General features: G+C 36.3%; 1 protein-coding gene and 1 pseudogene across 1 annotated transcript in view; both read right to left on the bottom strand.

Moving 5' to 3' along the window:
• Nucleotides 1-15413, bottom strand: part of CCSER2 (coiled-coil serine rich protein 2) — a 199473-nt gene that overhangs the window by 113388 nt on the left and 70672 nt on the right.
• Nucleotides 11300-13738, bottom strand: LOC108536712 (transportin-1 pseudogene; annotated as a pseudogene).

Raw genomic sequence — 15413 nt, 5'->3', positions numbered from 1 at the left:
AAAAAAAAAAAAAAAAAAAAAAAAATGTTTTTTCAAAACTCACTTGGACATATCTGTGTAGGTCTACTTCAGGGTAGACCTATGTGTCTATGCTTCTGCCAATACCACACTCTCTTGATTACTGTAACTATTAAGTCTTTACATCAGGTAGAGTAATTCTTGCCACTTTATTCTTATTTTTCAAAACTGTGTAAGCTACTCTAGTTCCTTTGCTTTTTTATATAAATTTTAGAATAAGCCTGTCTGTATCTACAAAAAAGTGTTTCTAGGGTTTTGATGAAAAAATTGCATTAAGTCTTTACAAATTTAGGAAGAACTGACATCTTAACTATGTTGAGTCTTCTATGTAGAGAATGCCATCTGAAAATAAAAATCCCTTTTCTTTCTTTCTCTTGGCTTATTACACTGGCTGAACTTCATGAACTATATTGAATAAGAGTGGTGAGAATGGACATATTTGTCTTGTTCTCGAATTCAGGAGAAAAGCATTTAATCTTTCTTCATTAAGTATTAACATGTTAGCTGTAGGTTTTTTGAAGATGTCAAATTCTTTTCTATTCGTTTGGCAAGGGTCATTAATTGATGTTATATTTTGCTAAATGAAATGTCTTTTCTCCACCAATTGTTAGGATTTGTTTTCCCATAAAACTGTTAACATGATAGATTATACTGATCAATTTTCAACCTTGCATTCCTAGGATAAGCCCATTTGGCAAATAGTGTTTTGTTTTTGTTTTGTTTCATTGTTTTACATGTTGGTTTCAATTTGCTGACATTATATTTTTGTTTTGTTTTGTTTTTACATGTTAGTTTCAATATGCTGACATTATGTGAAGACTTTTAAGACTATCTTTATTTTGAATAAAACTCTTCAAGTTTCTCTGTCAACACAGGCTGGGGGCTATGGTTACCAGCAGCCACCAGGGGCCCAGACAAAAGAGTGCTCATAGGGTATTCACTTGCGTGGGTCCCTTCAGGGCAGGCATTAGAGTTATGGGTCAGATTGTAGGCAAGGCTTCAGTGAAACAAATACAATGTGAAAATTTAAGACTTTTTAAGTACTTACAGACCCTGAAGCGTACAGTGAATGCCTTGAGGCCACATGCAGAGCACAGGCCGGTAGAGATAAAAAGAGAGTTTGGCAACTAGTATTATTGGGAAATAGGGTGTGGTCACTTGAAGTTCATCAGCAAATATAATAAATGAATGGTCCATTTAATACAAGCTGCGGGAAAGAGAACGCTGTCCGCTAGGCAGGAGTCATGCCTCTCAATTCTTACCTCTGGCCATCAGCTTGTCATTTGGGTGTAGTATAGAAATGGAAACCGTGTCAAGGGTGACTATGGCCTGCCTCTGCCTCTGGCACTAGAAAGCGAAATCTGCATTTGAAATGGCTACTGAAGCCATATAAAATTACAAGCATGCACTATGATCTTAATGAGGGTATTGGCCTACAGTTTCCTTTTCATATAATGTATTTGTCTGGTTTTAGTATGAGGTTATTGCTGGATTTGTAAAATAAACTGGGGATATCTTTCCATTTTCTTCTACTTTCTGGAAAAGTCTATGTAGAATTACTGTTACTTCTTCATTAATTGTTTGGTAAAATTGGCCAGTGAAACCATGTGGACGAGATCTTTCTTGGAATTTTTTTTTTCCACAGAGTAAATTCTTTAATGGTTACAGGGCTATTCAAATTATCTATTTCAACTTGAGTGAAGTTTAGTAGTTTGTGCTTTTAAGAAATTGGTCCACTCAAGTAGTAAAAATTTATGTGCCTAAGAGTTTCTCATAGTTTTCTCTCATCATATTTTTAATTCTGTGGAGTCTGTAGCAGTACCTTTTTCCTTCAACCCTGCAATCTTTGTTTCACTATGCTTCTGCCAGTCTTGCTAAATGTTTATCAATTTTATTGATCTTTTCAAAGACTACCTTTCAATTTCATTGCTTTTTCTCAATTACTTTTGGGCTTTTAATTCCATTAATCTCTATTTTCCTTATTATTTGCTTCCTTCTACTTGATTTGGAATTAATTTGATTTTTTCCTAGTTTCTTAAAGTACAAGCTTTGATTATTGATTTGAGACCCTTCTTTTCTAATGCAAGTATTCATCACTGTAAATTTCCTTCTAGGCACTGCTTTAGTTACATTGTACAAATTTTGATAAAATATACTTTCATTCTCATTCAGTTCAAGCGATCTGCCCACCTCAGCTTCCCAAAGAACTAAGATTATAGGCATGAGACATGACATCTGGCTACAGACGGCATTTAGTTATTTATTTAAGAGATAGAGTTTCGCTTCTGTTGCCCAGGCTGGAGTGCAATGGTGCAATCTCCACTCATTGCAGTGGCCACCTCCCTGGTTAAAGCAATTCTCCTGCCTCAGCCTCCCAAGTAGCTTGAATTACAGGTGCCCACCACCACGCCTGGCTAATTTTTGTATTTTTAGTAGATATGAGGATTCGCCATGCTGGCCAAGCTGGTCTCAAACTCCTGACCTCAGGTGATCCACCCACCACAGCCTCCCAAAGTGCTGGGATTACAGGCATGCGCCACTGCGCCTGGTCTCAAATGGCACTTTTAAAGTGGTGAAAGAAAAAAACTGTCAACCGATGGCAAAAGAATTAAGTCAGATCATTACCTCACACCATATACAAAAACACAAAATGGACCAATGGCCTAAATCTAAGAACTAAAATCATACAACGCTCAGAAAAAAAAAAAAAAAAAAAAAAAAAAAAAAAGAGGCTGGGTGCGGTGGCTCACTCTGTAATTCTAGCACTTTGGGAGGCCAAGGCAGGCGGATTGCTTGAGTCCAGGAGTTCAAGACCAGCCTGGGCAACGTAGCAAAACCCCATTTTTAAAAAACAAAACAAAACAAAAACAAAAGGATAAATCTTTGTCACTTTTACTTTGGACTGGCAATGAATTCTTCAATATGACATTAAGAGCATAAGCAATGACAACAACAAAATAAATAAAATTGGACTTCATAAAATTAAAACTTGTATATCAAAGGACATTATCAAGAAGCCTACAGAATGGGAGAAAATACTTGCAATTCACACATTTGATAATAATCTAGTACCAAGAAACTCTTACAATTCAACAACAAAAACACAAACAGCCCAGTTAAATGGGCAAAGGACTTGAAAAAACATTTCTCTAAAGATATACAAATATACAATAAACACACAAAAAAGTTCAACCTCATTTGAGAATAAGGAAATCAAAAGCACAATAAAATACCACTTAACGCCCAGTAAGATGGTTACTTAAAGAAAAAAAGAGAAAAAGAAAATAACAGTGAATATATTTGAAATTTCCATAAAGGGTTAAGTGACTGCCTGGTTTAAAAATAAACTCTATGAAATCTCTCAAAGAAAAAAAAAAAAAAAAAAAAAGGCCAAGAAAGGTAAAAGAACAAAGGTTTAAAAAATAAATGAAAACAAAGAGAAAATTTTAAAAAAGTCTCAACAGAGATATAACAGCCAATTATTAGAAGTTCTAGAAAAGGGGCACAGAAACAATGGAGGGGATATAATAATTAAATATGAACATTTTCCAGATTTAAAAGAATAATGGAACAACTTCTCCATTTAGGAAAGGTTAAAAAAATGTCATTATCTTATTTAAAATTACTAACTGGTAGGTACCCAAAACATATTTAGTGAAAATAAATAAATCCAGACTAACACTCATCCCCAGTAACTTCTAATCCAGTGTTTCTATCTCCCACTATCATTGTGACACCCAAAAATTCCTACCCTGAGAGATTTCAGTTATAGTATTGCTACAAAACTGTTTCTGGAAGTGTGGGAAATACATATACACCATGGAATACTACTCAGTCATAAAAAAAGAATGAGATCATGTCTTTTGCAGCAACATGGAACTAGAGGGTATTATTATACGTGAAATAACTCAGAAACATAAAGTCACATATCACATGCTCTCACTTATAAGTGGGAGCTAAACAACAGGTACAGCTGGACATACAGAGTGGAATAACAGCCACTGGAGACTACAAAAGATGGGAGGATGGGAAGGAGGTGAGGGTTGAGAATTTACCAATAGGTACAATGATCACTATTCAGGTGATGGGTATGCTAAAAGCCTAGATTTCACCACTACATGATATACACATGTAAAAATTCTGCATCTGTATTCCCAAAATATATAAAAATTAAATTTAAAAAATCTTTCTGGAAAATAGGATGAGACCATGACTCTAACTCTCTGTAAAACTCAAATGGCCAGATGTGGTAAGAGTGACCAACTTTAAATAAGCTTACAAAATATCACCCGAAGAATACAGGTACTGTACAGAAGAAATTTCCTGAAAATATACTGGTTCCCTGATCAAGAAAACAGAACAGGGCTCTGTGAATATATGTCTACATAAATTCTTCACTTAAGAATACCCTATGAAACAAAATCATTACTTTAAAAAAAAAAAAAAAGTCTGTTCATCATCATTGGTAGACTTCAGCTATAGTTCAATTCTTTACAAATTTATCTTCGTTCTCAATAAATGACCTTAGATTTTTCTCTATCCTTCCCTGGAACAAACCTACCTTAAGACCCAGGAACTTTAAAAATAAACAGGTATAAATTCAAAATCTGGGAAATAAAGAGGAAGAAATTAGTAGGAAAGCACGTAGCTCCTTTCAAAAGGCACAAATAAATACTGTTTCATTTTGGGGTGTCGAAACTGAAATCATGGCTTCTCATATTTTAAGAATTCTACTACAATAAAAACAGGAGTTCCAGAGAAATGAAGTAATTTTCCTGACAAGCAGAATAATCCCTGTAAATATGATAGCGTACATGGCAAAGAGGGAATTATGGCTGCCAGTCAGCTGACCTTAAAATAGGAGTATTATCCTGGATTATCTGAGGGGTCCGAATGTATAATAATCACTCAGAATGGAAGAGGGAGGCAGAAGAGAGACAGAAGGAGAATGGTCAAAGAGGTGCGGTGTTGCTGGGTTTGAAGACAGAGGAAGGAAGTCATGAACCAAAGGCAGTTTTTAGAAGTTAGAAAAGATAGGGAAATGTATTCTTCCAAGTCTCCAGGAAGGCACCTAGCCCTGCTGACATCTTGATTTTAGCCTGCAGAGACATGTGTCTGACTTGTAAGCTAGAGGATAGTAAGATAACAAATAGTGTGTTGTTTTAAGTCATTGTATTTGTGGTAATTTGTTATGGCAGCCAGAGAAAACGTACACACCCTGTTTCTCAAATACTATAATTAGCCTTATTTGTTTCTACTGTTTTAGAGTCATTCCTATTCTTACTGCATTCACTTTCCATAATTTAAATATTTGTTCCTTCCTTTCTGTGATGCCTCACAGAAGGCTGAAACAGAAGAAACAGACCACTACAGAAGCACATGAGCACCTGAAAAAGGAGAAGAGTCAGGTGTGTCTGGTGAGACTTCTAATGGTTGCAGTCATGTAACATGTTCCGCAGACCTCAGCAGTAAGCTCAAATCAAGTTTTGACTGACTGGACTTTACTGAAGCCTTTTAAAATGTACTTCTTTACTTCAGCCTTCACAGGTTTCCAATGAGTAGTTTTAGCTATACTGATTATAAATGGGTGGCAGATTTCAGTTAACATATATATTTAATAAATCAAAATGCCAAGTGCATTAGTGGTATGTGTAGTCCTTTTGTTAGAGAGAAAATGAATGTATTGAGTGACCTCAATTCCTTTAGCAGTCAGAATTTCCTTATTTTAGGTTCAATTTTCTGTCCTCAAATCAGTCAAGTTACAGTGCATCCATGAGTGCCCATTTAACCTGAGAAGAGCCCCATCACACTTTTGCATATTACATCAAGTGAAGTTTCAGTAACATTTTGAAAAGCTTTTCTTTTGTTCCGTTTTACTGCAGAATTTCATATCTTAAGGACATTATACTTTGGGGAGGTGGTAATAAAATATCATAGGATGATTTTATGAGTAGATTATGGTAATACCAGAGATTTATTAATCAATGCACTTAAGATTTACCAGTTAAGTTTTAGGTAAGAGTAGAAAGTGACTGAAATGTTCTAGGAAAATAGAATAACATGCATAACAACTATCATACAGTAATACTGACTAGCACTTTTATATGCAGAAGTTTCTAAACAACTGAATAGGAGCTGGTATGGACACAAATAAGGTGGTAGATGTGTTTTTTACCTAAATTACAAAAATAATAATGCTCTACACTAGCATAGTCATTACGGCACTTTATAATTGTAAAATATTGGAAACAATCTTGATGCCCATTGTTGGGACAGTAATTGAATAAACAACGCACAGTCTACAAAATAAGTAGTATACAGTGGTACAAAAAGAATAAGGGCGATCTCGGCCAGATGCAGTGACTCACGCCTGTAATCCCAGCACTTTGGAAGGCCAAGATGGGTTGATCACTTAAGCCCAGGAGTTTGAGACCAGCCTTGGCAACATGGTGAAACCCTATCTCTACCAAAAATACAAAAATTGGCCAGTCTCGTAACCCAGTCTCAAAATAAATACATACATACATAGGTTAAAATTTTAAAAATAAAATATTTTTTAAAAAAGAAGAAAAGGGAAGATCTCTTCGAAGTAATATGAAACAAATGAGTACTTTAAATAAACCATGATGTGGGCAGAACCCAAAATGAAATACAAACAGCAACAAATGAACCTAAAAGTATTACAAATGAACAATCACACTGAAAGGATTGAGAACTAAAAGAACTAACATAAGTAAACTTGGAAAACAGTACGTACTGTATTCTGTAAGGTTAAGGTTAAAAAAAATAATGCTAAGCAAATATTATAAGTCAGTAAATCTTTTTCATAGGGTGATAAGTTAGCAATTCTGAAACTCTGTGTGTATATAATACAGTATAAATATAGTATATAGTATATAATATACTATAAATATTATATACTATAACATATCTATAACTATGTATAAATATATACTGTAATCCTTATACACACACAAACAGTGTTGAATAACTAAGTAAATACATTGTGGTTGAGAAACCAATTTTCTCACTTTCTGAGGAAAGTCTTAAAAATAAGAAGGCTAGAACAAATTCTGTAGCATTTGATTGGAGTCAAAGGTATCCGTGTGAACTCTTGGTCTTTAATATATATGGAAATGGATACAGAAATAAATATAGAAGAGCAGTATGTGTGTATACATATAATTGTCAGTTCTGTCTGCCACAATAACTAAAAGCAATTACACCTCAGTAGCAACAAACACACCTAGCCCCCAGATCTTGGTTTCTAAATCTCATTCTCCAATAAAAATCTTCCTTGGAGACATGATGACTCAAGGGCTGGGGCAGGGAAAATACAAGATAAGCCTGGAATATGTTGTGGTCATATGAGACACTACTTATTCAGCTACGGCTGAAATCTGGGTTTCCCAGTGGTTAGTCTAATGTTCTCATGTTATTTTCTCCTTCACCATGTACTAAAAGGTAGAAAGAGGTTCCACAGACCAACTTTCCTATCTGTGTCTCCATGCAACCCAACTTAAGCTACCAAGCTGGCAGCTTCTGCTAATACAGGTTGCCTGACTCCCAAGACCAGGAAAGGGATAAAAGATTGTGGAAGTACCACATAAACGCCACTAGAAATTGAAGAGCCTGAAAGCAATACTTTTAATCACCATGGGACAATAAAACAGAATAGCCTAAATTGAAAACTATTTAATTACTAATTCAGGCTAGAATAGCAACTTCAACAACTCCTAAAATTCATTCAATGAGTCCAAGACTCTAGCTTCAGTGTCCTCATTAACTATAACAATTTTATAATAGCTACTTGATCTAAATCGCAGAATTCAATATTTTCTCCAAAACTATTACTCATTATACATCTACTCTATGCCAGGTACAATGCTGGGTAAAAGGAACATATTACACTCTGTTCTTTTTTTTTTTTAAGACAGGGTCTCGCTGTGTCACCCAGGCTGGAGTGCAGTGGTGCAATCATGGCTTATTGTAGCCTCAACCTCCTGGACTCAAGTGATCGTCCCACCTCAGCTTCCCAGGTAGCTGGAACCACAGGCATATGCCACCATGCTCAGCTAATTTTCAGTGTTTTGTACAGATGGGGTCTTGCTACATTACTCAGTCTGGTCTCAAATTCCTGGGCTCAAGCAATCCTACCACCTCAGCCTCACAAAGTGTTGGAATTACAGGCATGATCCACCACACCCCGCCTATTCTCTGTTTATTAACAAATTACTTTTAAGTTCACTGACTTTTTCTCTGCAACACAGGCTTTGATCAAGAAGGAGTTTAGATAATCCAATAATTTCATTTTATGAGAAAATTGTTCAGAAAAGAAGTACTCTCTCTGTTCATGGTCTTATACATAGATGGGAAGTGTGTATGAAGATCTGATACAGAAGTATTTATAATATTTAATGTAATATTTAATGTTATATCTTTCTTATTTTAAAAATCTGATTTATAAATATCATTTGTCCTTTCAGTTTGAGATACTGAATTTTCCTTCCTTTCCACCACCTTACTTCCCTGGGGTCATTTCCAACTATCCTCTACCCCACACCCTATACTCTTAGCAATGCTGATATTCCTCTCTCACACATCATGATTTTGTGATACATTCATGCTGTACATGCTGTTCCCTATGCTAAAATGCTCACCATCTAATTTCCTTGGCCAATTGGTAAAAGTTGCATTCATTCTTCAACACTCAACTCAGAAGTAACTTCCTCTTCAAAAGCTTCTGAATGACCCCCCAACACACACACACACACACATACTTTCCTTTTGTTATTTCAAGAGCACATGCATACTAATCATTTATAAATTCATACTATGATCATGTTTTTATAATTTATCTGCCTATCAAACAAGATTTTGAACTAATTAAGGACAAGAACAGCCTTATTCACCTCAGTGTCCTCAGAAATTAAGAGTATGCCTGGAGCATAGTAGAAGCTCAAGAATTATTGAACTGAACTTCATATTGTAATATACTTAATCTATAAGAAACATTAACACTGAAGAAAAATATAATTATGTTTAAAGAATCACAACAACTACATTTCATAAATTTAAACTTTTCTGCACACATAAAAGTTATATTAATAGGACAAAAAGATCTATACTGATAATTAAATGTACACAGAAAATTCATTACTGGAGGTGGAGTAGCTCCTTTCTATTCATTCAAATTTTGTAACTCAATGTCAAAGCATACCTGAAAGTATCAGTATCAGTTTGAGATTTCTATTTACCAACATTAGGACCATCTCAACTTTCTATAAGCTGTCCCTCCACTACCACATCTATGCTAGCATCACATTTTTAGTTACTTGCAGCTTGCTATTATGACACGTGATACCTTAGAAACTTACTTTGTAAATAGGTTATGTCATAATGTGTATAGAAAACTAAGTGAAAAGTATTAAACAGTACCTTTAATTTTTTAAGGGTTAACTTAACAAGGATTTATTCACAGGAATACATGTAAGTAGAGAAAAATAACAGAAAAGCTAAACAAATGAAATGAAGAGGATCCAAACCAACTTTCACTCTATAGCTTTTAACTTGCAACCTGTGTGCATATATCTACAGCACAGAGGGCCACCAACATGCACCAAAATACATGCTAGCCAACATGAATATTATATAGTACTATAAGTGCTTTACCGTCCATAGGACATACAATTACATATTTACTAACAATTCTATCCAGGACATGCTTACAAGCAAGGACCTTACTGGAATAATCCAACTATAATACATACTATCCAAGTATCCAAATTTCACAGCCCGTCCGTATAGGAACCCTGCATTACACCCATTAACTTAAACATATCTTTAAGATCATGCTTTGAACAAAAAAAAGGAAGCTTAGAAGGCAGTATGTTGAGTGGGAATAAACACTGAAATACAGCAATCATTTTTCAATTTCTACAATTGTCTTTATGTGCCAACTAACATTTATGCAGTCTTTAACAGATCTTTTACCACATAATTTAAATGTTAGAAGTTTTGATAAAATCATGAGTAGTATATAACCATGCGGAAAGCACATCACACTGACAGCACAGAGGCAAAGAGTTTGCACAGGTATATCAGCTTTCCACACTGCGCAGGTCACACACAATGCAGTATCAATCTTATTCCTAACAGATCCTAAAAAAGGTATTTCAAGGAATAGCTGTAAACTACAGTACTTTATATATCTATATTCTTAATAAAAATAAAACCCACAAATCTTAAAAGGGAACTTTAAATGCAGGGTTACACTAAATGGGTAAACTGCATCACAAATTTCTGCAACATAGGTAAATGAATACCAATCTCACTCTATATGATGCAAGCATGCTACTTTCCCACTAATTTATAAATTACTTTCAACCACTATGAGCCAGAATGCACACCTGAACCTTAAACTGCACTTTAAAAAATAACATATTGGCCTAGAAATTAAATCTAATGAAGTACAATCATCAAATTATACCCACTACATTAATATTAAATGCAAAATTAAGATAGCATCTTTAGTTTGATATACCAAACCCCATTTATTCCACCCTCCATGCCTACCCTAAAAAAGGTAAAAGGAGTGACTCATTTGGCATTTCACAGGGTGCTTCATTGTTTATGTTTGTTTTGTTTTATTTCCAACTTTTTTGGGGTACCTTAAATTGTAACTTCCAAGAACCTGCTTCCACTAAGGGAAGGCAAGCTGATTTTAAGTATATTAGTTCTGTTTGTGTAGTTTTTCATCAACGTGCAAAACAAGGCCCCATCATGTGGGAAAACTTGGATTAAAAAAAAAAAAACTTTAAATTAAAAAAGAAAAAAGCTTCTTTACTATTTGTAGCTCCCATTCTTAGGTTTCCTTTATTGTGCGCTGTAGAATTGTTCCTCTTTCTTATCCCCATCCATCACTTATATGGTTCCTGTTTTGGTACAATTCTCCGTAATATTCCACAATGTGCTGTTTTGTGAGTAGACTGAACAGATTTTTTTTTCTTCTTCTTCAAATCCAGTGCGGAGTTGTAACTGGAGACATATTTCCACCCACAAAGGCTCCAGATGTTAAAACGTTTTCCAAACATCGACTTAATACAGTGACGGCAACACCTCCCTCCTGCCCCTCCCAGCACGGTTGGGATTGTAGTGTATTGCCTACTGGTTTACCCTTCCCCGCGTAAAGGGTAGCATTTTCCCTGAGTGCAGAGGCTCCCTCATAGTCTCCAAGACTGAAGGACCCCAAATTTTGGGACTGCAGCTTAAGTGTATTAGATTAAGCACCATAAACAGCTGCAAGATGCTCTTTTTAAGAGAAGAAGAAACTGGTTAGAGAAATGCCTCCAATTTTATCACCAACTTGATTTTTAAATCCATGAAGGATCTCACAGAACATGTCTCTGAGATCATCTTTTGGGTTAATCCATGATGTAACAGCATCACAAAAAAAATATATAAAATTTTGGATTATACCACTGGGATTCACAATGATCACGGTACAAATTCCACGGAATGCTGAATCCTTTTCCTCATTGTCTGTTACATTTCTCAGAGAGGTGCACCACGGTCTTCATACTGCTGTAGCATCGGGGCCACCTCTTGAAGACACATGTAACCAAGATGGCCAATCGTTATTGCTGTATTCTCTAACAATGTCTTTGGTGTGTTGGGTCTGTTAATGATTTCTACAAGCTGGTACAACACCACAGGAATATAAGGCCGCATCTCTATATCCATTTGAATGGAGATTTCTCCAACTGCCCATGTGGCATTGCTGCAGACTGAAAAAATTCTGGATTTGGGTTGGTTCCCAATATTGGCATGAAATCAGCTATACAAGGCTGAACATGCTAAAAGTAAGCTTTTGTGAGGTCACCTAAAGGGGCAAAAGAACTCTGCCGAACTTCTAGCATTTTATCCTGCATTCACTGATACATTCGTGTTAGGATGTTACTTCGGGTTACCAGCTGTTCAATGTTGCCTCCAAGTCCTTCAGCCAGGCCACTCAGTAGATCAAGAGCCACTATCATAAAATCTTTATCTGGAGCTTCATATTGATCTGGATGCGCATTGTTTAGCATGGCTTGTGCAAGAGTCTTCCTCATTGTCTCTTACACAGGTTCACAGTACGGAAGAAAGTCAGACTGCAGTGCTGTGGCAACTGAATATAGGTAAAGGGAAGAGATCCTTATCTTCACCATTTAACATGTTCCATTTCTGGGTCAGTGGAGGCATTAGCATCTGAATATATTCTAGTTTGTTTGAATGATGTCCTACTGAATCAGCTAATGTTCCTAAGGCATTGTAAAGCATGAGTAGGTTCTTATGCTGGTATTTACTAAATGCAAAGACCAGGGTATCAAGTATATAAGCAAAGTGAGGAACAAGTTCTGTACAAGCCTCCTCTTCCAGGGTAGCAAAGGCACTGTCGGCAGCTTCTTGTACTCTCTTGTTGCTATCCAGGATGCGCTTTAGCAGTTGTCATTAATGGCTTCAGGTACATGTCTGGTGGCTGGCTGACCACCCAGTATGCATAGTGGCTAAGAGTCCAGCATGCTATGGAATGTACAAGAGTCGTTTTATCTGTGAGGCATTGACTAAAGTGAGGAACAAGCTCGGGCAAGTATGAAATAATGCCCTGCATGCAACCTTCAGCAATTGCTCCTAAAACCAAGATGCCTGATTCTTTAACAACCCATTCATGATGAAAAAGTAATTCTTTCAAAAGGGGTGGAATATGTGGCAGCAGTTCATCATGATACACATTTGCAAGAACACCTAGGGTAGCAGCAGAACATTTTCTTAGATTCCAGTCAGAAATTGCATCATCATCATCAATTTCATCATCATCATCTTCCTCTTCAATTCCATCTTCATCATATTGCTGAGCCATTGTCCTTGATCAGTGAAAACATGGCCATATATCTTGAGTCTTACGTAGAACGTACTCAACTATATTATACATGTGAGGCAGCAGGCGATCCATTCGAACTTCAAATAATCACAAGTACTTGGCACACATGTTTCCATGCCTCTGGTTCTTCATCACCAGCCAATGCAAAGAGATTCTCAATAAAATAATCAATGTGCAACATTAGAGCTTGGGTCCTACTGATGATAAACTGATTGACACGTGCAACAGCGTGAGACCTTATTTCTGGACTACTGTGCTTTAAGAACTATAAAAATTTGGGAATTATGATGTTGAGAGGATGATCTAAATCATAACTACCTAAAATCTCAGCAGAATCTTCACAAATCTTCTGAAGGGTGCCAAATGCTCCCTCATGGGTGTTGTAATCATCAGCATACAGGCTACAGAGTTTTGGTAAGAGGTCAGGCCAATTCTGTAATTCTCCCTTGGAGGCTAGAGTTGTGATCACAATACCATTGGTGGCTCTAATCAGAGGAGAGGAGTCACCAATATTATTTAAACATTCACTTTTAATAAAAGTCTGTTATACCATATGGGAAGTTCTTAAAGTGTACTTTCACATTATTCTTCAAGATGAGATCTTGTGGGCTCATCTTCAGATTTTAATTTTGTAAGAACAAAAATCAAGTAGTTGTTAAAGTCTGAATATTTATTAAGCTATTCCAGTTTTTGTTGCACGGTTCTCTGGATGGTGGTGTCTGGGGACTGGGACTCCTTTAACAGCTGCAGGATTTGCTGAAGCCTGTGCTTGTCAGGTTTCCACTCATACTCCATCTTAGTTTGCTGGGTGCCCTGAAGGAAGCCTCGAATGGCAAAATCCAGTGGAACTGCTCCTGGCAGCCCGGCTGTCAATGTCTGTTTCTGCTGCTGCTGCCGCCACGGCCACCCAGCACCAGTACCTTTAATTTAAATGTTTCTATTTATTTTCAATTAAAAGGCAATATTTATCACATGTCATCATGACACCCATTTCAGCAACTATTTATTTTGTCCTTATTTGGTGCCAGAAACTTATAGGAGAGATAAGGAGATAATAAAGTATCAACTATACATTCAGGAACATGTAGTAGTAACTAGAGATTAAAAGTGACTAGACAGACTGAAATAAAAGTGAGAACAGATTATGAAAAGAAAAAAGCTAAAGTGTAGATGTGACATAGAAGAAATGGGAAAGCCACAAGAAAAGTAACAAGTCAAACTGGTGACAAAATAATTTGGCAAAATGAATCAAAGCAGAAACACTAGCTATAACTTCTAAAGGTGGGGAGGTGATGTTTTTGACCACTACAGTCAATCAACAATGGAATCTGGTCAACTGTACCCTCTAAACCCATTTTCAAAACTACCCACCCCTCCAGAACTCCACTTTGCCACTACAATGTCATAAGCTACTACCACCACTCACTTGAATATTAGCTTCCATGATCCTGTCTAGCTCCCTTCTAATTCAATCTTCATACAGAGCATTTTAAAAATGTAAACTGAACTAAATTTTTTGGAGTTTAAAATTCTCCAACTGCTTGCCTTCAATTTCTAAGGCAAAGATCCAAATCCTTCAAGCTCTATGAAAGCTCTGTACTGACAGCCTCTTCTCCTGCCACTTCTTTCCTCTGAGTCAGTGCTCAGGATATCCCGGCTTTCTCATAGTTCCTCATACACTCCACAATCCCTCCCGCCCTTTCCTAAAGCATTCAACATTTTTCCAGCCGTAGCAAATAGAAAGCAATTTTTAAAAGCAAGCTGAACATGAATGAACCAAAAAGAAACACATATAGAAAACCCTCCATATACTGCCTTTTCTCCTTTTGTTTGTTCTCAGACTCTACTATAGTTTGGTACAGAGATAAAAACAAGCGCAGAAGCAGATAATCTGAATGCTTGGTTTTCAAAAAAGGTTTCTCCAACAAGAGTCCAAGTGAACCATTCTCCAAAAGGGGGTCTTTTGGTAACAGACAGAAAACAGAGAACAGCGCTAAACAGGTTCTTCTTTACCTTAAAGGAGAAACCCAGTATAAATCTATGGTGGCAGTAAAAACAATGACTTGGGAGTCAGTTGTTCCAAGTTTTAATTACTCTGTACTGCTAGAGTGACTATGTGACTTTACCTTTCTAGGTCTCAGTATCTTTATGAAATAAATGGATAAGACTAAATAATCTCTATGACCTTGATCCTATAGCATCTAATTTTTCTGCTTATAAAATATATTACAGCTTTGCCAAACAGTAAAAGTCCAAGTGAATGGAAGAACAGAGGTCTAGATGCTTTCCTAGAGCATCCAGGGGAACACAGCCTTGCCCCAGTGGGACACATTTTGGACTTGAGCTTCAAAATGGTAAGATAGATGCTGTTTTAAACTACTAACTGTGGTAATATGTCACAGCAATGAGAGAAAACTAATACATCAACAGATTTACAAATGTGTTTTTTATTCGCCTGACCCTAATTACAAAAAAA

The sequence above is a fragment of the Rhinopithecus bieti genome, unplaced genomic scaffold, assembly GCF_001698545.2.
Source record: "Rhinopithecus bieti isolate Rb0 unplaced genomic scaffold, ASM169854v2 scaffold_12689, whole genome shotgun sequence".
Lineage (NCBI taxonomy): Eukaryota > Metazoa > Chordata > Mammalia > Primates > Cercopithecidae > Rhinopithecus > Rhinopithecus bieti.
The sequence above is the reverse complement of the archived record's forward strand: the minus strand, read 5'-3'. Positions and strand labels throughout refer to the sequence as shown.